The sequence below is a fragment of the Oncorhynchus gorbuscha genome, linkage group LG26 (assembly GCF_021184085.1).
Source record: "Oncorhynchus gorbuscha isolate QuinsamMale2020 ecotype Even-year linkage group LG26, OgorEven_v1.0, whole genome shotgun sequence".
NCBI classification, from domain to species: domain Eukaryota; kingdom Metazoa; phylum Chordata; class Actinopteri; order Salmoniformes; family Salmonidae; genus Oncorhynchus; species Oncorhynchus gorbuscha.
In genome coordinates this window covers 13,662,283-13,686,604 of record NC_060198.1, presented here as the reverse complement: position 1 = coordinate 13,686,604, position 24,322 = coordinate 13,662,283, and the positions used below count along the sequence as shown (strand labels likewise).

Here is a 24,322-nt window from a genome sequence, read left to right as displayed (position 1 = left end):
CGAGAATTTATTCAGGACTTTGTGGCGTCTGACATCCCCTTAGAAATGCGAAGAAAGCTACGACCGTTTCTAGTGAATCATTGCAAACGGGGAGGAGCGTTGCCCGAAAATGAGAGCAGCCTCCGTCAAACGCACCCTGTCCTGTGATTGACCAACATTGCCATTCTACAGAAGATAAGTGGGAAGAGAATTGCGCTGGTTGTTGACAAGACAACCAATGCAAGGGATTGCTGCGTTCTAAACATCGTCATTGGTGAGTTAACTTAACATCCTATTAATATACCGTTGCAATAGCCTACATTTTACGTTGTGCAATGTGAATTGTACGCATGCAAATTGTGATATTCCAAACGACGAGCTATCGTGGTGAAATATAACGATGCATAGTGTCAGCAGCTGTCTGCCTCTCCATCTAGCTAACTATCGCTGTATCTATATTGTGTTTACACTTTACATTTAAATAACACTTATTTTGTCACAATATTATTTTAGGTTAAAACATAATTCAAGTTTTTCCTTCTCTTTCATTGCAGGTGTTGAAAACCAGTGCTTTCTGGCAGATGTCATTTTCATGGAAAGATGCAACTACTCAACGTTTTCCCAAGTTGTATTAGCCTCCCTCCACAGCAACCATCAGAACCTGAATGATGCCTGAGAAGTGGTCACAGATGATGCCTCCTACTGCCTGAAGGCATACAAGGACGTTCTGAAAAGAGCGATGCCCAACTGTGTCCATGTAACCTGTCTCTGCCATGTCGTCAATCTGGTGGGTGAGACCTGGCAGCATTACAAATATGTCCCTGAAGTTGCATCACTTGTGACTTGGATGAGATCTGTCTTCAAGAAGCCTGCCGGAAAGAGAAGATAGGCGAGCTTCCTCATTATGAAGGAGTTTGTGCAGGCCAAGGCTCCTCCTGAAGCAGTGAGCTCCAGATGGAATAGCTGTTTTGAGACAGTGAAAGTACCATGTTCATCTGTACAGAGTTTTTGTTGCAGAAAAGGCATCTTCCCAGGCAGTCACAAACATCCTCAGCCAGCTGGAAACCGAGAAGGTTGCTGCATTATCTAGATTCTTGCATTACTTCATTTATTATGAAACGCTTAGTAGAACTCTGTATTGAAGCACTTACCTTGACAAAAAAATAGTGCAATGTTGCATCATTACAAATGTATTGCTATATCTTATTAATTTGTAGACTTTTTATTCAATCACATTATTAGACACACTTCCTGATGATAAAATTTGCATACATCGTAAAACACAGAATTCAGAAATGTTTTATTTGGGAGAAAATTGACAGACACGGCCCTAAAAATGACAGACACGGTCTAGTACATTACAGAAATGTTGATAATTCTCTGTCAAACTCAGGCAGCGTCTGGTGAACAACAGGGATTTATAGTCATATTCATTGATTGAGAGGCGGTGAATAGTTGCTCAATTAGGCCCACTTTTCCCACACGCCTCACACGGGGCACCAATAGCCTATGGAGGAGCCCCTATACAAAGATCAGTGTGTACTGATGGATGGACGGACGGACCGGACAGTGGATGTGGTGGTTCTAGAATGTCTCACTGGGCTGACCCCATTTAGTCGACTGGTCAATAGGCTGTTGGTCGACAGATTTCTTTAGTCGAGCAATAGTAAAAAAAATGGTGTACAGGACTCCTTTCTGAGTGGACTAATCCATTGTGGAGGCCGTGGGGATGGCACAGTCCAGTCCATCACTCTTAAGACATGCATTACTGAAATTGTATATGATTCTATTACATAAGAACAATGGTGCAACGCTAATAAAAATTATATTATTTTATAAGAAATGCGCCTTCTCCCATGTTGGATTGCGGACGCTGTTCTGAAACATCAGTGCCCTGTTGAATTGACGCCTTTTCCTAGACCATGTTGCTATGTGCATCATAGGAAAGTTAGCCAGCATATTGGTGTTTATAACAATGCGGTGGAGGCAGCAGCAGAGTTAGGAGACAAGAAAACAGCCCTTCCCTTGATTGTCTAAGAAAAGTGAGGAGAGATGAAACCCCAACTTCATTAGGTATATTATCAACAACCTAACTGTTAAATGTGCCTGGCTTTATTAATCATCCGTATACACTATATATACAAAGGTATGTGGACACCCATTCAAATGAGTGGATTCGGCTATTTCAACCAAAACCTTTGCTGACAGGTGTATAAAATCTAGCACACAGCCATGCAATCTTTTCAAACAAGTCAGTTTGTCAAATTTGTCAGCCCTGCTAGAGTGGCCCCGGTCAACTGTAAGTGCTATTATTGTGAAGTGGAAACGTCTAGGAGCTACAACGGCTCAACTGCGAAGTGGTAGGCCACACAAGCTTGTATAGTGCGTAAAAATCGTCTGTACTCGGTTACAACACTCACTACTGAATTCCAAACGGCCTCTGAAAGCAACGTCAGCACAAGAACTGTTCGTCGGAAGCTTCATGAAATTGGTTTTCATTGCCGAACAGCCTAAGAACAAGCCTAAGCTCGCTATGCGCAATGCCAAGCGTCGGCTGAAGTGGTGTAAAGCTCACCGTCATTGGACTCTGGAGCAGTGAAAACGTGTTCACTGGAGTGATGAATCACGCTTCACCAGTCTGACTGTGAATCTGGGTTTGCCGGATGATTGGAGAACGCTACCTTCCCAATGCATAGTGGCAACTGTAAAGTTTGGCAGAAAAGGAATAATGGTATGGGGATGTTTTTCATGGTTCGGGCTGGCCCCTTAGTTCCAGTGAAGGGGAATCTTAATGCTACAATATACAATGTCATTCTACATGATTCTGTGCTTCCAACAATGTGGCAACAGTTTGCGGAAGGCCCTTTTCTGTTTCAGCATGACAATGCTCCCGTGCACAAAGCGAGGTCTATACAGAAATAGTTTGTAAAGATCGGTGTGGAAGAACTCGACTGGCCTGCACTGAGCCCTGACCTCGACTCCATTGAACACCTTTAGGATTAATTGAAATGCTGACTGCGAGCCATGCCTATTCGCCCAAAATCAGTACCTGATCTCACTAATGCTCTTGTGGCTAAATGGAAGCAAGTCCCTGGGAAACTCTTTTTTTGTTGTTAAAACAGCCACTCTGGTGTTATAGTTTATTTAGTGTGTATACTGTTCCAAATGGTCAGAAAAATAATATTTATTATAATAATAATAGCCCTCTTTTTTTCTTGATCTCCTTCGTATTGGTATTATTACTATTATGATCATCATTATAATAAGTAGGCTAATGCCATTAGTATAGCAGCATTGTATAACCACCATTGAGCCGTAACTTACATACGCCTGGAAAGTATTCAGACCCTTTGACTTTTTCAAATTTTGATACATTACAGCCTTATTCTAAAATGGGTTCAATTCGTTTTTCCCCCTCATCAATCTACATAATACCCCATAATGACAAAACAAAAACTGTTTTTTAGATATAAGAAAACTGATCACATTTTACGTAAGTATTCAGACCCTTTTCTATGAGATGTGAAACTGAGCTCAGGTGCATCCTGTTTCCATTGACCATTATTGATGTTTCTACAACTTGATTGGAGTCCACCTGTGGTAAATACAATTGATTGGACACAATTTGGAAAGGCACACACTCATATAAGAGCCCACCCGTTTGTTATAACCAATTTATTAATGTGATTGTGATGCGCAATAGGTCAGGCACTGAAGAGGGCCATCGTTTAGGGAATAGGGAATGTTTTTCCTAAACAAATGAGTGATTTCCGTAACAGTCAGAAATGGCTGTAACTATGTTGCAGCTTCAGCAACACGACAGCGAGATAAACACTGATGTTCTGTGCTGGACACTGCAGCAGGGAGCAGAGAGTGACAATGGGTGCTCGTCAGTCACTTGCTGTCATTTTATATTTTTTACAGCAAGTCTGAGCCTGACGTGGCACAATCAAATCAACTGCGGTCAGACTACCTTTAGTCATCTGTGTGTCTTAATTTTTTCAAATCTAACCATGTGCTTAAAGCATCAGACGAGCTCAGTGGATATAGTTGCTTTGGTTGAAACATGTCTATGTATGGAAACACACATTTTTAAATATTTTGATTGGTCTACTGGACAGCAACTGAAGACACCCGGCTAAGACTTCTGATCACATTGTCCATTCTGTTAACAGGCCCATGCCTCCTCCGACACGAATGGAGATTGCATTTGGCCAAATTTTTCCAATATGGCAGCTATTCATTTTGTCTTCGTTGCTCAGTGATTCCTCGTACTCCTGAGAGCGCTCTTGTCTTTTCCCCAGGTGTCTGAATACAGTTGTTTGTGCAGACAGGGTCAATAGCCTCTGATATTCCTCAGAAGTAATGCCCATTTATAGAAACATGTCAGCCTGTCAGCTATGAACGATAACCGAGATGGGCCAGGCATAGTCTCTGTACCTAGTAACGGGCATGTCCATCATCCCTATCTCCAGGATACAATTACTTGTTTACCAGGAGAAACAGGGCTGATACAAGGAAGGTGGGAGGGAAATAAATATATTCTTTCCAAGCCAATGTCTATTGCTTTTAAAAACCGATATGACGAGGCAAACTGATTAGTTGCGTCAGGTCTTGAGTTCTGGTTTCGAGCCGAAAGCAGACCGAAATAGAGATGTCTCATATCAGAAAGCTGAAGCACAGACAGACTGTCATTTTGGACCCGAACTGTGGCATTCCAGCCTTTCCAGATCCTCCAGTACATGAGGCCGCGACGTAAGTGATTTAGTCGGATGGATATTTCTTGGCAGCTCAGCCCTTTTGACCACATTAGTCAATTTCGCTATCGATCAAAATACCGGAGTTCATCGTTAAGTCAGCTTAACAATGTCTCACCCCTTTTGGTTTCTTCCACATACAGCATTATTAGCAGTGCAGTATCACAAACTATTGATTGTTCCTCATTTTCTACAGTCTGTCTAGCTCGGTATCAGTTCTTCTTCAGCACTGTTGTGTGCTGTAGCGTATGTTGCCTCGGAAGTTAGCCGTTGTGGAACTATGTCGAAGTGGCAGGAAAACCCAATTACTTGAGACAGATAAGGCAGCCAGGCAAATATCCGGCATGCGTTGTCTGCCAAGGAGAAAAAAAACATCTGCAGAACCCAGTTCACTTTCTTAGGTGTGTGTCCTTGTTTGCACACTTTCAGTTGTGTGCAACTGTGTACCACTGTGCGTGCGTGTCCTTGTGTGTCTGGATGACTGACTGTGTCCGTTAGCCAAGGGGGAGACCAAGTTGGAAGCATTAGAGCCAGTGTTGGTGAACACTGCAGCAGTAGACGGCTGGACAGAAAGGCCAAGAAGATCATCAAGGACCTCAGCCTCCCGAGCCATGGCCTGTTCACTCCGCTACCATCTAGAAGGGGTGAGGCAGTACAGGTACATTAAAGCTGGGACCGAGAAGCTGATAAACAGCTTCTCTCTCCCAGGCCATCAGAATGAAACCGTCAACACTAGCCGTCTTCCGCCCGGTACCCTTCTCTGAACCTTAGACTCTGTCACTAGCCGGCTACTACCCAGTACTTTACCCTGCACCTTAGAGACAGCTGCCCGATGTACATTGAACACTGGTCACTTTAATAATGTTTACATCCTGTTTTACCCACTTCATATGTATTTAGTCTATTCTAGTCAAGACTCATCCTATATAACTACTGTTGTACACATTTTCTATTCACATAATGTCCATACTTGAAGGACCTACGCTTTTAAAAATTATTATTTTACAAGGATCACGTGTGCCCCTACGTTGAAAAATGTAGTGGTACACAAAGAAATTTAGGAGAACAATAAAAAATAATATTTGCGCTAACAAGCAGTTTTCTTTGTAGTCATGGTACAAGCATGACTGTCACGAATCTGCGCTCCGTGTATTCTTCATGGTAGTGGCTGCTGTACAGTGTATTAATCATTTCAACAATTATCACCTAAATTGAAATTCCAGGTATTTAGGTGCAGATGTGAGTGCAAATGGTTGCACTTTAGAGCCCTGATACTGTCTATATACACCATTCACATACAGTACCAGTCAAAAGTTTGGAAACTCATTCCAGGGTTATACTTTACATTGTTGAATAATAGTAAAGACACAAACTATGAAATAACACATATGGAATGATGTAGTAACCACAAAAGTGTTAAACACTGATGACAGCTTTGCACACTCTAGGCCTTCTCTCAACCGGCTTCATGAGGTAGTCACCTGGAATGCATTTCAATTAACAGATGTGCCTTGTTAAAAGTGGAATTCATTCCTTTCCTTATTTTGTTTGAGCCAATCAGGTGTGTTGTAGCAAGATAGGGGTGGTATACAGAAGATAGCCCTATTTGGTGAAAGACCAAGTCCATATTATGGCAAGAACAGCTCAAATAGCACAGAGAAACGACAGTCCGTTACTTTAAGACATGAAAGTAAGACAATCTGAAAAAATGTCAAGAACTTTGAACGTTTCTTCAAGTGCAGTCGCACAAACCATCAAGTGCTATGATGAAACTGGCTCTCATGAGGACCGCCACAGGAAAGGAATACCCAGAGTTACCTCTGCTGAGGAGGATAAGTTCATTACAGTTAACTGCACCTCAGATTGCAGCCCAAAAAAATGCTTCAGAATTCAAGTAATTGACATATCTCAACATCAACTGTTTAGAGGAGACTGTGAATCAGGCCTTCATGGTTGAATTGCTGCAAAGGAACCACTACTAAAAGACACCAATAACTTGCTTGGGCCAAGAAACACAAGGAATGGATATTAGACCGGTGGAAATCTTTCCTTTGGTCTGATGAGTCCAAATTCGAGATTTTTGGTTCCAACTGCCGTGTCTTTTGAGATGGATTGTAGGTGAGCGGATGATCTCCGCATGTGTGGTTCCCACTGTGAAACATGGAGGAGGATGTGTGGGGGTGCTTTGTTGGTGACACTGTCAGTGATTTATTTAGAATTCGAGGCACACTTAACCAGCATGGCTACCACAGCATTCTGCAGCGATACGCCATCCCATCTGGTTTGGGCTTAGCGGCACTATACTATTTTTCAACAGGACAATGATCCAAAACACACCTCCAGGCTGTGTAATGGCTATGTGACTAAGGAGAGTGAGTGCAGCATCCGATGACCTGGCCTCCACAATCAACCGACAACTACCCAATTGAGATGGTTTGGGATGAGTTGGATTGCAGAATGAAGGAAAAGCAGCCAACAAGCGCTCAGCATATATGGGAACTCCTTCAAGACTGTTAGAGCATAATTCCTCATGCATATCTTGTCTAAATTCATCGCGTGTGTGTGTGTGTTTATGTACGTCTAGATTGCGTTTTCAATTACTGTTACAGGAATGCAAATGTTTTTTTTTGTGTGTACTTGGACATTTTACTGCACTGCTCGGAGCTAGTAACAAGCATTTTGCTGCACCCGCTATAACATCTGCTAAACGGTTTACACGACCAATACACTTTTTGTTTTGATTTGAGATGGATGCCCGCGAAGCATAGACAGGCAGGCTGCTGCCTACGCGTTGAACTCTCCTTAACAAAGCCAGGATTCTTTACACACGCTAGAAAACTCCTAGGTTTGCTTGAAGTAGACTAGTTGAATATGATTCACTTGAGTAGGCTTTCTTATGTAACTCCTGGTGTAACGTCTGGCATCTGTATCCACAGCCAATTAGACACCGATCTGAGTTTTCCACCTCATCGGAATGAAGTTGTTTTGGAATCAGTTTCAGTTAGCATCTGAATAACAGACGCATCAAAATGTGTATTTATAAACACCCGGGGAGTGATTCGTCCAAGAGTTGCAAAATACATTGTTTTACCGGGCCAAACGCGTAAATCCAGTCTGTTTCATACGGATGTCTGATGAAGTTCATATTGTTCCACTTGGTTCTTAAGTTGTTGTATTTGAAACATGTCCACCTTTTTAATTTATTGCCTTCGTCAATAGTGTCAGAAAAACGTTGTACCCGTAAACTGTTTTACAGTACCACTTTCCAGTGCATAGTTCCCACCCTGGTACAGCAATTAAAACTACTCCCAAGTTTCTAAGTTGTAACTAAGCTCCCAAATCACAATAATTAGCCTATGTAGATCATGCCCCCTCAAACGAGAACGGCAATTGTTATGTCTGTAATTATAGCTTAAGTTCAAACGAGCTCAGCTGTGAGTGACAGCGTGAACTTGGTAGTCAGTAGCAGACCCAAAAGGCTCTGGGTGTTGGCTCAGCCATAGGGGGGAAAAAAAAAACGAACATTGCAGCCCACCTGTAGCCGTAATGGCTGACTGTGGCAAGAGCCAAGATTGTCTAGCTGCGTCGGTCATGTAACCAGAGCAGTGGAACCAGATCACTGTGTGTCGGGCAGCGTAGCAAATATGTCGCTGTCAAGGCAGTGTAGCTCATTCAAAGATAATGAGGGCCTGTTTAGGAAGTCGAGTGGCGGTTAGGTGAGGAGTGCATTGTTCATAATGGACGTCATGAGGGGTCAATGAACCGATATAGCTCACATTGATTCAGCCTAAAGTGTGCATGTTAAATCCTTTCCCCTCCGCTGGGGCCATGGGAAGTCACTTAGAATGGGAACCCTGATTTGTCATTATTCTCTCTTCATTTAATCAAATACATTTTTATTTGTCACATGCGCCGAATACAGCATGTGTACTGTACTGTGAAATGCTTACAAGCCCTTAACTAACAATGCAGTTTTAAGGAAATGGGATTAAGAACATTTTTACTAAACCCTCTTCCATGAATACATTGTGCTGACTGGTAACTCTAGAAGTTATTGTCTGAGGTGTGAAGTTTAATTTGCCCTTTGGTCTGAACGATTAAATCTGCCATCCACACTGGGCTGCTTTCAGAGGGAGAAAATACACACTGTGTGTGTGGGCGAGTGCCCGCTTCTGCAAAATTGTATTGTTCTTTTGAAAAGGGGGATCAAACAAAATTTTATTTGTAACACGCATCAAAAACAACAGGTGTAGTAGACCTTACTGTGAAATGAATACTTACGAGCCATTAGCCAACAATGCAGTTCAAGAAACAGAGTAAAGAAAATATTTACTAAATAATCTAAAGTAAAAAATGAAATCTAAAAAGTTATACAAGAACAAGGCTTTATACAGGGGGTACCGAGTCAATGTGGAGGCTATATACAGGGGGTACCGAGTCAATGTGGAGGCTATATACAGGGGGTACAGAGTCAATGTGGAGGCTATATACAGGGGGTACCGAGTCAATGTGGAGGCTATATACAGGGGGTACCGAGTCAATGTGGAGGCTATATACAGGGGGTACCGAGTCAATGTGGAGGCTATATACAGGGGTGCCGAGTCAATGTGGAGGCTATATACAGGGGGTACACCGAGTCAATGTGGAGGCTATATACAGGGGTACCGAGTCAATGTGGAGGCTATATACAGGGGTGCCGAGTCAATGTGGAGGCTATATACAGGGGTGCCGAGTCAATGTGGAGGCTATATAGTCAATGTGGGGTACCGAGTCAATGTGGAGGCTATATACAGGGGTGCCGAGTCAATGTGGAGGCTATATACAGGGGGTACCGAGTCAATGTGGAGGCTATATACAGGGGGTACCGAGTCAATGTGGAGGCTATATACAGGGGTGCCGAGTCAATGTGGAGGCTATATACACAGGGGTACCGAGTCAATGTGGAGGCTATATACAGGGGTACCGAGTCAATGTGGAGGCTATATACATGTGGGGGTACACCGAGTCAATGTGGAGGCTATATACATGTGGAGGGGTAGGGGGTGCCGAGTCAATGTGGAGGCTATATACAGGGGTACCGAGTCAATGTGGAGGCTATATACATGGGGGTACCGAGTCAATGTGGAGGCTATATACATGTGGAGGGTACCGAGTCAATGTCAATGTCAATGGAGGCTATATACAGGGGTACCGAGTCAATGTGGAGGCTATATACAGGGGGTACCGAGTCAATGTGGAGGCTATATACAGGGGGTACCGAGTCAATGTGGAGGCTATATACAGGGGTACCGAGTCAATGTGGAGGCTATATACAGGGGGTACCGAGTCAATGTGGAGGCTATATACAGGGGTACCGAGTCAATGTGGAGGCTATATACAGGGGGTACCGAGTCAATGTGGAGGCTATATACAGGGGGTACCGAGTCAATGTGGAGGCTATATACAGGGGGTACCGAGTCAATGTGGAGGCTATATACAGGGGTACCGAGTCAATGTGGAGGCTATATACAGGGGGTACCGAGTCAATGTGGAGGCTATATACAGGGGGTACCGAGTCAATGTGGAGGCTATATACAGGGGGTACCGAGTCAATGTGGAGGCTATATACAGGGGGTACCGAGTCAATGTGGAGGCTATATACAGGGGGTACCGAGTCAATGTGCGGGAGTACAGGTTATTCGAGGTCATTTGTACAGGTAGGTAGGGGTAAAGTGACTGCATAGACGATAATAAACAGCGAGTAGCAGCAGTGTAAAAACAAAAGGGTGGGGAGTGTCAATGTAAGTAATCCGGGTAGCCATTTGATCAATTGTTCAGCAGTCTTACGGCTTGGGGGTAGAAGCTGTTAGGGACGTTTTGGACCTAGACCAGGTGTTCCGGTACCGCTTGCTGTGCGGTAGCAGAGAGAACAGTCTATGACTTGGGTGACTGGAATCTTTGATCATTTTTGGGCCTTCCTCTGACACCACTTAATATATAGGTCCTGGATGGCAGGAAGCTTGGCCTCAGTGATGTACTGGGTTGTACTCGCTACCCTCTAGCGCTTGCGGTCAGATGCTGAGCAATTGCTATACCAGGTGGTAATGCAACCAGTCAGGATGCTCTTGTTGGTGCAGCTGTATAACTTTTTGAGGATCTGGCAACCCATGCCAAATCTTCTCAGTTTCCTGAGGGGGGAAAAGGCATTGTTGTGCCCTCTTCGTCTTTCTTGGTGTTTGGACCATGATAGTTTGTTGGTGATCTGGACACTAAGGAACTTGAAGCTCTTGACCCACTCCACTACAGCCCTGTTGATGTGAAAGGGCCGTGTTCGGCCCTCCTTTTCCTGAAGTTCACAATCCGCGTCTTTTTGTCTTGATCACGTTGAGGGAGGTGTTGTTGTCCTGGCACCACACGGCCAGGTCTCTGACCTCCTCCCTATAGGTTGTCTTATTGTTGGTGATCAGATCTACCACCGTTGTCGTCAGTAAACTTAATGATGGTGTTTGAGTCGTGCTCGGCCACGCAGTCGTGGGTGATCAGGGAGTACAGGAGGGGACTGAGCATGCACCCCTGAGGATCAGTGTGACAGATGTTGTTGCCTACCCTTATCACATGAGGGTGGGCTGTCAGTAAGTCCAGGTTGCAGAGGGAGGCCTTTAGTCCCAGAGTCCTTAGCTTAGTGATGAGCTTTGAGGGCACAATGGTGTTGAACGCTGAGCTGTAGTCAATGAACAGCATTTTCATATAGGTGTTCCTTTTGTCCAGGCGGGAAAGGGCATTGTGGAGTGTGATTGTGATTGAATCATTTGTGGGTGAAGGGTTTCTGGGATGTTGATGCCTTTCAAAGCACTTCTTGGCTACCGACGTGAGTGCTTACGGGACGGTAGTCATTTAGGCAGGTTACTTTCACATTCTTGGGCACAGGGACTATGCTAGTCTGCTTGAAACATGTAGGTATTAGACCCGGTCAGGGAGAGGTTGAAAATGTCAGTGAAGACACTTTCCAGTTGGTCCGCTCATGCTTTGAATACACGGCCTGGTAAACCGTCAGGCCCCCGCAGCCTTATGAATGTTGACTTGTGTAAATGTCTTGCTCACATTGGCTACGGAGAGCGTGATCACACTGTCGTCCGGAACAGCTGGTGCTCTCATGCATGCTTCAGTGTTGCTTGTCTCGAAGCGAGCATAAAAGGCATTTAGGCCATCTGACAGGCTTTATTACTTACATCTTGAAACCTTTACCCTTGGCCTGCTATAGAAATGTAGTGCCCTATATAATATATTTCTTAATTTTTGTCCTGATTCCATTTTTTTTTTAATAAATAATTGAGGTTTCAGTTTTTCACTAATTTTATGTTTTTAGTCCAAAACAATACTTAAACCACATCAGAAAAATCTATGAAAGTGATATAATTCTTCCAGGTAGGCCATAGGCTACTTTGTAGTTACAATTTCACTGAGAAGGTTTTTGGGGAAGCCTTTCCATCTACCAGCAGATGTTTTTTTTTTGTTTTTTTTTGTGAAAATAAAAATTTGCACCAAAGAAAATAACTGAAAGACAAACCAGTACAAATAATACATATATATATTTTTTAATCATTAGCTTTATTGCTAACGGCTACACAAAGTGTAGACTAGACGCACACTGACAGGCATTCCTGTACCGTTTCAGAACGTTGCAGGAAAATATGAATTGCTGATCCATTTTGTTTGTGTTTTGTGATTTTAAATTCAATTAATTTTTGAATAAGTTCAATACATTTAGGGTTCCATCCTATCCGCTTTAGGCGACATCGGCATAGCGGTTGTGTTGGCGGTGTCTAGGGGGAACTGCATTAGAGCTGTCAAATCCACAAGCGGCTCCTGTCATTAGAGGACATTTGCCATAGGCTGCACTGAGTCGCATTATGTGAAAAACCCATGCGGCCTTGTTTACACGTTAGAACCCTGGAATGTGAGATATAATCTATACCTCGATTAGGCTGATAGAAATCTGAATTATTTAGTGAAAAGATTTTTCAATTTGATCGTAATTTTCTATATAATCTACATTTTCTCATTCTGAACTTCTGACACGATTGGGTGATCACCGACGTGGGGTACTCAACGATTTGACCGCTTCTTTGCAGTTCCACCTCAGACACCGCCAAAACATCTTGTTTGCGGGTTGGTGTCTGCTATCGCCATGTAACGCTTGCCTACTAAATTCAATCAAATAAAATAAATGTGTTGTTGAATTCCATTTTTATTGTCTGGATTCTGTGAATCCGCCCCGCGTTTTCCACAACGCAGATTTTCAAAGGGCCCTAGAAATGGTCTGGTGAATTCACCTGCAACCTCTATCTTTACCTTGAGACACAGACTTCGGCTCTGTTGTGTTCGTACATATCCAACATCACTAGATACACTGTGGACTTGGAATGGCAGCGATACGGATGTTTTGGAAGATGCAAGTAGAGAGACAAGCCAAGAGCATGTTTTTGGAGTTGTTAACCTCGCGTGACCGCTTGTTTTATGTTAGCATATGGTCAGGGTCGTCATGAAGGACCAGTGAACCGTACCAGAGGCCGCTGGCGAGCGAGAAGAGAACGGACATAGAGGAGCACCCTCCAGCTCTCGCCCTGCCCTTCTCGCTCTGCCTCTCTCTCTCAGCCTCTCTCGGTCGCTCGCTCGCTGATGGGCTTGTCATGAGCACTTTCTCTCTTTGCTTCTCATATTCTCTCACATCTGGCATCCACTTAGCACTAGGCTAAGTGCCCTAAGTCTTAGTGGGCACTGGGCATGGCGTCACATACTGGAGCCATGCCAGCCAGCCCCTTTCTCACTGAAAAGAACAACTGAACCACAATCAGAAATGTTGTTTGGGATGTATTGGAAATCTATTGGACCTTTTTTTATCTGTGTAATACTGTAGCCATTTGGAAACAAATAGGCTACTGCTATGTAAGTAGCAGCTCAAACATGGATAGGCTACTGTTAGGCCTGCAGTATGTTTGTTAATGCCTTTGGGCTTTTGTATAGACCCGTGGGTAGGTCCTATATAGTGTGCACGTTCGGTACAGTATCGGGCCTGGGTGAGAAGTATCAGGCCCTCACCCGGACCTTTCCTGTTTAAAGAGAACAAGACAGAACTTTTATTTTTTTACATAGACTTCTGGGTAACTGAGCACACTCTCCAATCAAACCCTGGCCCAGAGCATTGCTCTCCAGCAGCAGTGACACAGCTTTTCCCTGGAAGTTGCCTCAGGAACACAGTCGGCTCCTTGTTTACAAGTGTCTCTTTGAATTGGCAGTTAGTGAGGGTTGAAGAAACTTCCTGCAAGACCGCGATACCACTACATACCCATTCCAAAAATACTGTTTTAAGCCTGTGCACATACTCTTGAAGTTGAATTTTGTGTATGACTGAGTTCTGACTGTATTGACAGGCTGCCCTGTGGTGACCCTGTCTCATTGACTGGGGTATTTTTACCCAGCCTGTTAGCACTGGCCTGTGCATCAGAAAGCACACGCACACACTGTTTTTAAACTGGCTTGTGTGTCAACACATTATCACTCACATGTTTATTCATGCACACTAGTTCACACTTACTGGTTAACACAGCATATGCAAACAGTCAGGCCTCCAGCTCTCTGATCCTCTCATCTAGTGTTCTCTGTGGACACACACACACACACACACACACACACACACACACACACACACACACACACACACACACACACCAGCCAGGCCTACAGCAGGCAGCCAAGGGCAGGTGTTTCAGCGTTTATGTGTGTGGGGAACTGTCAGGTGTTCTCGAGTTTTCTGAAAGTGACAGACAACAATGTCCGTAGCATGTGGGTGGTAGAGCGGCTTGTGTCCTGTCCCCTGGATTTACTGGCCGACGCTGTCATCAGTCCGAGTTTAATAGCTGGTTGTGCTCAAGCATGAGTCAATGAGGCTTTCACGTTTAGAGGAGTGCAATCCATAGAAATGGATTTGGGAGTGTCCTTCACTTTTCAAGCGGGGCCGTGTATAGTAACCCTGGCACACAGGTTGTACTCTCACAAACACTTCACGTAAGGCAATGGAAGTCGTTAGCACTAAAGTCGTCGTCTAATAGTAACTAACGGGAGTAGGGTGAAGGGGAGCGTAAGCTGATCCTAGATCTGTGCCAACTGCCAACTTCCGACCCAGGGCATAGAAGGTTTCTATGCTTCACTTACTAGAGCAAAAGACCAGACGATTGATAGCCGTGATCTCATTTGACTGCCCGGCATTTCTCGTCTGTCTGTCTGTCTGTCTGTCTGTCTGTCTGTCTGTCTGTCTGTCTGTCTGTCTGTCTGTCTGTCTGTCTGTCTGTCTGTCTGTCTGTCTGTCTGTCTGTCTGTCTGTCTGTCTGTCTGTCTGTCTGTCTGTCTGTCTGTCTGTCTGTCTGTCTGTCTGTCTGTCTGTCTGTCTGTCTGTCTGTCTGTCTGTCTGTCTGTCTGTCTGTCTGTCTGTCTGTCTGTCTGTCTGTCTGTCTGTCTGTCTGTCTGTCTGTCTGTCTGTCTGTCTGTCTGTCTGTCTGTCTGTCTGTCTGTCTGTCTGTCTGTCTGTCTGTCTGTCTGTCTGTCTGTCTGTCTGTCTGTCTGTCTGTCTGTCTGTCTGTCTGTCTGTCTGTCTGTCTGTCTGTCTGTCTGTCTGTCTGTCTGTCTGTCTGTCTGTCTGTCTGTCTGTCTGTCTGTCTGTCTGTCTGTCTGTCTGTCTGTCTGTCTGTCTGTCTGTCTGTCTGTCTGTCTGTCTGTCTGTCTGTCTGTCTGTCTGTCTGTCTGTCTGTCTGTCTGTCTGTCTGTCTGTCTGTCTGTCTGTCTGTCTGTCTGTCTGTCTGTCTGTCTGTCTGTCTGTCTGTCTGTCTGTCTGTCTGTCTGTCTGTCTGTCTGTCTGTCTGTCTGTCTGTCTGTCTGTCTGTCTGTCTGTCTGTCTGTCTGTCTGTCTGTCTGTCTGTCTGTCTGTCTGTCTGTCTGTCTGTCTGTCTGTCTGTCTGTCTGTCTGTCTGTCTGTCTGTCTGTCTGTCTGTCTGTCTGTCTGTCTGTCTGTCTGTCTGTCTGTCTGTCTGTCTGTCTGTCTGTCTGTCTGTCTGTCTGTCTGTCTGTCTGTCTGTCTGTCTGTCTGTCTGTCTGTCTGTCTGTCTGTCTGTCTGTCTGTCTGTCTGTCTGTCTGTCTGTCTGTCTGTCTGTCTGTCTGTCTGTCTGTCTGTCTGTCTGTCTGTCTGTCTGTCTGTCTGTCTGTCTGTCTGTCTGTCTGTCTGTCTGTCTGTCTGTCTGTCTGTCTGTCTGTCTGTCTGTCTGTCTGTCTGTCTGTCTGTCTGTCTGTCTGTCTGTCTGTCTGTCTGTCTGTCTGTCTGTCTGTCTGTCTGTCTGTCTGTCTGTCTGTCTGTCTGTCTGTCTGTCTGTCTGTCTGTCTGTCTGTCTGTCTGTCTGTCTGTCTGTCTGTCTGTCTGTCTCATCACCTTTTTATACTTCAATCACACACACGTTGCTATCAGCTCAGTCAGTGTTAGCTAAGCTCCAGCATACTGTGCTGTTCACACCTATTCAGCCGCCGCCCCTCTCTCCCGTAATCCCCTCTTTCTTATCCCCTGCCTGTGCTCTGTGTCAAAGGCATTTTCATACCCGGCAGACTCGCACCCACCAATTCAATAGCATTGGAACGATTATTACGCCACATGTTTTTATTCTACATTCTATCCCCCCCCCCCCCAGGTTATAGGGGCCCGTCTCGCAGTTTATTGTGAATTTGCAGTGTATTACATCATGTAAAAGCACAAAAGCATCACTGCGAGGGATTCACAGGGGGAGAGAGCAACAAACATGTTTTTACTTCCCATTTCCTCGTTTTCAGCACCTTTTTTTAAGGTAGTCTTATCTTATACCCTGGTAAATTGCCTTTTCAAAGGCGGCAGCAACAGGAACTGTTCACGACACATGGGAAGGGGAAGATGCTTTCACCAATAACCAGAGGCTTTGTGTTGGGTTGTGTGGGTTGACATTGCTTTGGGGGTTTCAGTAAGCGACTCCGCAGGTAGTTGCAGTATTAGCAAAGCGGTGGAGGGGTTGAATAAGTAAACAGTGGGGAAGTAGTGTGGGGAGATTATTGCTAATCCCTGTCTAGGATACATGGGCTGGGATTACACAATCTCTCTAACACGCCCTGGAAGGTTGGGGGTGTCATCTCTCTGACAGAATGAACGTTAAGATCTCTAGGCTTTATCGTTTTATGTGTGTCTCAAGCAAGCTTGGTTGGTGAGCTACAGTATCCATCGGTCCCATTGGGATCGGTAATGGAAGGTAGGTTTGACTCAAAGAACACTCGGATGCTTTGCTTTGGCCAATCGTGTCTTCCTCTGAGTTGCATATAGATTTCAATTTTCCAGCTCATCTTAATACATTTCTACACATGATTATGAGGACATCCTCCAAGCACCTGTCAAGCCTCCGCAAAACAATGACGGCGCTGCACGTTCTGACTTCATCTTGACTCACACTTCCCCCTCTCCTTCACATGGACTTATTCTCTCACCACTTTCCTAATGTCCCCTGAACGCTAGCCGCCAGAATTATCATGTTTATTCTGGATTGCCATTTGGAAAAACAGTGTTTTGACATTTGAGAAGGCCTCAGAGGGGGCTAGTGATGTGAGGCTATGGTGCCATCCCTCCTCCTAGCAGCCTGTTATTTCTGTCACATGGCAGACACAAGATGACTTGCAAAAAATACCCCTCTCCTGAGGGTTAAACAAGCTACCATGGAAACAAATTATTTCAGAGGTTTATGGCTGTCAGAACCTAGGCAACATGCTATCAACGCTCAGAAAGAATGAGACTATCTTCACCCATAGAGCATTATCAATAGCCCTGGGCTGTTTTTTTAACCCAGGATAATACTATTATTTACATGCAGTGTGAGCCTAAAATGCTGTCCCTAGTGGTTGAACCACAGGAAAGAACATCAAAATATGACATAGGCGGACTGCCCAGGGAATACCACCAATGTCATCAACCCGAGGGAACCTTTTCCACCAGATACCAGCTCAGACTGGTTTGATGTGGTTCAGTTTCAAGTGTTAAATGTGAGAGCAGGGCTGTTGAAAGAATGTCTGATATTTGATATCCTTACTGACCTGAAATCACATCCTTTTAATTTTTTTGCTTAATGTCTAGCACCAGCTCCCACACACACACACAAGTCTTATTGTCTAGCCCTTTTTCTTTCTGACTGCAATCAGCAGTCCAGCTAGCAGGAACAGTGAAGACCTCAAACTCCTTGGGCCCATTTATTTTGCTGCTGGGCGAGCTAGCCGCTAAATCGATGTGAAAGCTAAGCAGATGCTAACATGCTGATTGGATTAGGGCTAGCAAATGAGATATCGGTGAGCGTGATGAGTTTTCCTAATGGCCGAGTTAAAGCATAGAAAATATTTTTTCCCCTCTAATTCCACGTTTTGTCGTGGTAGAAAAAAAACAATGCATCACCATAACAACAAGTTTAATTCCTTTCAGGAAAGGTTTGTTGCTAGTGGGAGATGTAGGAAATTGTTAGTCGGCATGACGACTAGATATCAGATTTCTTTTTAATTAGCTTGCTACTTAAACTGCTGGTTGCACAATCCTCCATTAAGGAATATAGGATTATCCATTGTTCTTACTCCCTCGACACAGCCATTCCTGTTGGTGCATTATGGTAAGAAAGCATACAACAGTTGCAATTGTTCAGGTTCTCACCTATGCTGGTGAAAGGATGAATAATATTGATACTATTGGCATCACATTACCATGTATGATTCTGACGGGTTGAAGAAAAAGGGGTCGTTTTGTGTCGAGGTCAGAGAGCGAGAGACGGGGTCAGAGGTCACGGTTCCTGGAAAGCTTATCAAGGAGGAAATCGGCTGCAGCAGGAGAGGTCAGTGTACCAGGCAGCCTGTTCTGTCGGACTAAATCCTCTTGTTTTCACTCCCTATTGTTGTTTTTCTTAACAGGGGCAACGTTAGAAAATGTTTAGGGCTCTCACCTTTTACCGTTATCTTGAAAGGAATTGCTTTTACCTAGGCCTATTTGTTTTCCTTGTTTGTGCGCATGTCCGTGCATGTGGTCCCTTCTCAGTAATGTGTACGCCCCTGTTAGCAATTAGCTGAGCTTATCGCCTCAGATAATTATAGTAGGTTGTACAGTTTTGTCACTTGTTTGCATTACGTTGAATAAGACCTATATGGGCCCCAACTTGTTACATCAATGAATACCATCCTCCTCAGGAGATTTGGATAGAATTTCAAGGAAGTGCCCTTCGAGTCTGAGAACTCAACTTGCATGACTCGGCATCACCCCACTATGGTCATGCTTTCCTATGATGTCAAATCACATTGATGATATCATTACTCAACTATACACGCTCCTCACTCACTGTAGCAGTATGATAACTCTATATTAGGGTCTGTCCTTCCTAGTGTGTGTGTTATCTGGTGAGAGTGTGACTCTGAACACCTGAGCCATTTCCACTCATTGACAATCACCTTTACAGATTTCTCTTTAGAAAACACAGTATTGCTAAGAGCTTCTGGCAAACAGTAAAGTTTGAATGAATGCTTACGAGCCTGCTGCTGCCTACCAACGCTAAGTCAGACTGCTCTATCAAATATCAAAACATAGATTTAGTTATAATATAATAAACACACAAATACGAGCCTTTGGTCATTAATATGGTCAAATCCGGAAACTATCATTTCGAAAACAAAACTTTTATTCTTTCAGTGAAATACGGAACCGTTCCGTATTTTATCGAACAGGTGGCAACACTAAGTCTAAATATTGCTGTTACATTGCACAACCTTCAATATTATGTAAAATTCTGGCAAATTAGTTCGCAACGGGCCAGGCAGCCCTAACTGTTGCATAAAGCATGACTCTGCATGCACTGAACGCAAGAGAAGTGACACAATTTCCCTAGTTAATATTGCCTGCTAACATGAATTTCTTTTAACTAAATATGCAGGTTAAAAAAATATACTTGTATGTATTGATTTTAAGAAAGGCATTGACGTTTATGGTTCGGTACATTCGTGCAACGAATGCGCTTTTGTTAAAACATCACCCGTTTGGCGAAGTAGGCTGTGATTGGATGATAAATTAACATGCACCACATTGATTATATGCAACGCAGGACAAGCTAGTTAACTACACATGGTTGATGATATTACTAGATTAACTAGTGATTATATGAAGATTTATTGTTTTTGTTTTATAAGAAGTTTAATGCGATCCAGCAACTTAACCTGGCTCCTTGGTGCACTCGCGTAACAGTTTCTCATTTTGTCTGTCATAGTTGAAGTGTACATATGATGAAAATGACAGGCCTCATCTTTTTAAGTGGGAGAACTTGCACAATTGGTGGCTGACTAAATACTTTTTTGCCCCACTGTATATACTATATTCTAATCTACTGTATCTTAGTCTATGCCGCTCGGTTGCTCGTCCATATATTTATATATTCTTAATTCCATTCCTTACTTAGATTTGTGTGTGTTTAGGTATTTGTGGTGAAATTGTTAGATATTACTGCACTGTCGGTACTAGAAGCACACATCTTCTAAACACTTATATGTGACAAATAAAATGTGATTTGATTTGACATTCCTCCATTCTTTTCCTTCATTAAACCAACTTCTCCTGCAGAGGCACAGAGAGCAGCTTTTAGCAGCCAAGACCAATCCATAACAATCTGGCAGTCTACTGAAATCATGCATTATTTATTGAGGGAAGGAAACTGATCTCGGATCTGTGGCTCTCTGTCTGTAGCTGTGAGCGGGGGAACAGCAGGGTAGAAATTATACTGACCTAAGAGCAGCACTTTGACCACATATTTATATTATATTATTATTATTATTATATTACCTTGTGTGTTTAGCATACAGGTATGTGCATGTTTGTCTGCTTGTATGTGTATTGTTAACTCGTGCGGATAATGCACGATAACTTAGGGTGGCACAATATGGGAAAATAATCAAATTGCCATGTTTTTGTTAACCTAATATTGAGATTTGTGATTTTAGTTGCGATTTAGATCGAAACACTTTGGTGAACTGTTGGAATCATAGAAATTAAATTAGTATTCCGATTCTATGGTTGGTGTTTGGCATGACAACTAATGAAAAAACGGGTAGAGTAGAAGTTGTTGTGACAGGGTAGGAACCATAGTGTTGGTCAGCATCCCAGGGGACCCTTGATACATTAATGGTGTAAAATAATATATATATATTGCAGCCTCTTGCGACATGTCAATATTGCAATTTAATTGTGCAGCCCTAGTGCATGGTATGCATGCAATGGTAGAGGTGGCAGGTAGCCTAGTGGCTAGAGCTTTGGACCAGTAACCGAAAGGTTGCTAGATTGAATCCCCAAGTTAAAAATCTAGTAAAAATCCTCAAGGTAAAAATCTGTTCTGCCCCTGAACAATGCAGTTAACCCACTGTTCCTAGGCCGTCATTGTAAATAAGAATTTGTTCTTAACTGACTTGTCTAAAAAAAAAAGATGTAAAAAATTAAACTGTTAAGGCTATGAGTAGAGGAGGGTAGGCTGATCTTAGATCTGTGTTTACATGTAACTTCTAGAGCTGTTCCGTTGGTCACTTCCAGAGATATCACCTGACAACAAGAGCAAATAACAAGCGCAAGTGTCTAAACAGTAACTTGTTAACCTGGCTTCCAAAACTATCTCCATCCCTTTAGTTTGTGCCATAGACGGAATCCCAGTCTAGGCTTATTAATTGGATGAGCACTCTCTCCGTGACTTCTCTTGTGACTGCAAGTGGGATACCATGGTCATGTGATGCACGCAGTCGTAGCGTCTTAGCCTAGTGGAAACATCACCATTCGCCTTGTTACATCACTCGGAGACCATTGCCCAGGGTCTATTGCTATAATAAAGGTTAAATGACCATTGAACCACAAAGGTATACAGTTAAATGATAAAGCCTAGGACGCTTGAGATAAGGACGGACTATGTTCGTTAAAGGATAGCATAAACAGCAGTTATGTTTGTTTTCCAAGGGTATGGTTGTCATTCCAGTATGACTATCCTACCTATAGGAAAATGGTAGCCTGTGGTTTGGTCCATTCTACACAGTTGAGTACCCAGTATGGCTTCCCCATCCATTGTTTTATCACTTTCTTGCCATTATTTCCAAAACAACGTCTCTTGTTTATGGTCAAGGACCCAAGCAGTCATAAGACAAGCCTGTGTTGTGCGTTGCCATGTGTGGGCTGGATGATGACCTCACCGTTTGCTCTCTATCGACATCCAGACCAAGGGTCATATGATGAACCAACCAACCAGTCCCAAATGTCACTCTGTCCCACACTGTTCAATCCATTCCCAGTATTACAGCTTTGAAATTAGGCCTAGATGGTGCAGTCTCGTTATGTGGATATTTTGGTCCCTTATAGCTTGTTGTGAAAGTGTTTGTTCCCGTTCTGTGGCAGTCAGAGAGTACACTCCATCCCACTTTGTTTCTATTTCCATCAACAAGCTTCAAAGAAGTTCCACTTTGGCCTTTATAAAGGATTTATTTATCTTCAAATAATTAGTCAGGCATTTTATGTATTGCTCTGAGGGGTGTGTGTGAGCATGTGAGAGAAAGACCCAGAAAAGGAGGGATGGTGTGTCACCCACACATTTGAATGCTTTCATATGATTGTGTGTGTGTCTCTCACCTGGTGGTGTCACAGTGGGGTTATAATCACTAGGTGTGGGTGGGGTTATTGGCCTGCTGGGAAGGCTGACGCTGAACAAGCACAGAGAGACACAGCATGGCATTCTATCAGCCTCGACCCACTCAACCCTTTCTCTCCCCCTCACTCCGTCTGGGAATGAAAAACGGTGATTCATATTCAGATAACCATGTAGTCATCTATTCATCCATATAGCAATGCATTCATGCCAACTTGGTAACTTCCAGGAAAGCCTGCATTGATTTTGACAACTCTGTACCATTCCCTGTCTTCGTTTATTAGGCTACCTTCTAACCTTCCTTGCTTCTTGTATTCTGGTGATATCGTAGACGATCGATTCAGTACCATTTTATAGGGATCTCCTTTGATTTTGCTCCCATTTGATCATTGCTATCGTAGCCATGATTTCAGCATTAGCCACTCAGAGACTTGGACATGGTATCAGCCTCCAGGGTGTTATTTTAGGTTCTCTTTCACCAGCCTTGCAAGCCAGCTGGTCCCTCAGTGTGGTGGCAATGCTTGTCACAATGGCTCAGACACAAGAGGTATGTGGCAGGGTCTACAGTCAATCACGGATTACAAAAAGAAAACCAGCCCCGTCGCGGACCAGGATGTCTTGCTCCCAGACAGACTAAATAACTTTTTTGCTCGCTTTGATGACAATACAGTGCTACTGGCACGGCCCACTACCAAAACCTGCGGACTCTCCTTCACTGCAGCCGACGTGAGTAAAACATTTAAACGTGTTAACCCTCGCAGGGCTGCTGGCCCAGACTTCATCCCCAGCCACGTCCTCAGAGCATGCGCAGACCAGCTGGCTGGTGTGTTTACAGACATATTCAATCAATCCTTATCCCAGTCTGCTGTTCCCACATGCTTCAAGAGGGCCACCATTGTTCCTGTTCCCAAGAAAGCAAAGGTAACTGAGCTAAACGACTACCGCCCCGTAGCACTCACTTCCGTCCGTCATCATGAAGTGCTTTGAGAGACTAGTCAAGGACCATATCACCGCCACCCTACCTGACACCCTAGACCCACTCCAATTTGCTTACGGCCCCAATAGATCCACAGACAACGCAATCGCAACCACACTGCACAGTGCCCTAACCCATCTGAACAAGAGGAATACCTATGTTTAGAATGCTGTTCATTGACTACAGCTCAGCATTTAACACCAAAGTACCCTCCAAACTCGTCATCAAGCTCTAGACCCTGGATCTCGACCCCGCCTTGTGCAACTGGGTACTGGACTTCCTGACGGGCCGCCCCCCCAAGTGGTGAGTGTAGGTAACAACATCTCCACCCCGCTGATCCTCAACACTGGGGCCCCACAAGGGTGCGTTCTGAGCCCTCTCCTGTACTCCCTGTTCACCCACAACTGCGTGGCCATGCACGCCTCCAACTCAATCATCAAGTTTGCGGACGACACTGCAACAACAACGAGACGGCCTACAGGGAGGAGGTGAGGGCCCTCGGAGTGTGGTGTCAGGAAAATAACCTCACACTCAACATCAACAAAACAATGGAGATGGTTGTGGACTTCAGGAAACAGCAGAGGGAGCACCCCCCTATCCACATCGATGGGACAGTAGTGGAGAGGGTAGCAAGTTTTAAGTTCCTCGGCGTACACATCATGGACAACCTGAATTGGTCCACCCACACAGACAGCTTTGTGAAGAAGGCGCAGCAGCGCCTCTTCAACCTCAGGAGGCTGAAGAAATTTGTCTTGTCACCAAAAGCACTCACAAACTTCTACAGATGCACAATCGAGAGCATCCTGTCGGGCTGTATCACCGCCTGGTACGGCAACTGCTCCGCCCAGAACCGTAAGGCTCTCCAGAAGGTAGTGAGGTCTGCGCA

General features: G+C 44.2%; 1 protein-coding gene across 3 annotated transcripts in view; it reads left to right on the top strand.

Moving 5' to 3' along the window:
* The window catches only part of LOC124015253 (testis-expressed protein 2-like), a 66,468-nt gene that overhangs the window by 7,050 nt on the left and 35,096 nt on the right, over positions 1 to 24,322 (top strand). The window lies entirely within an intron of this gene.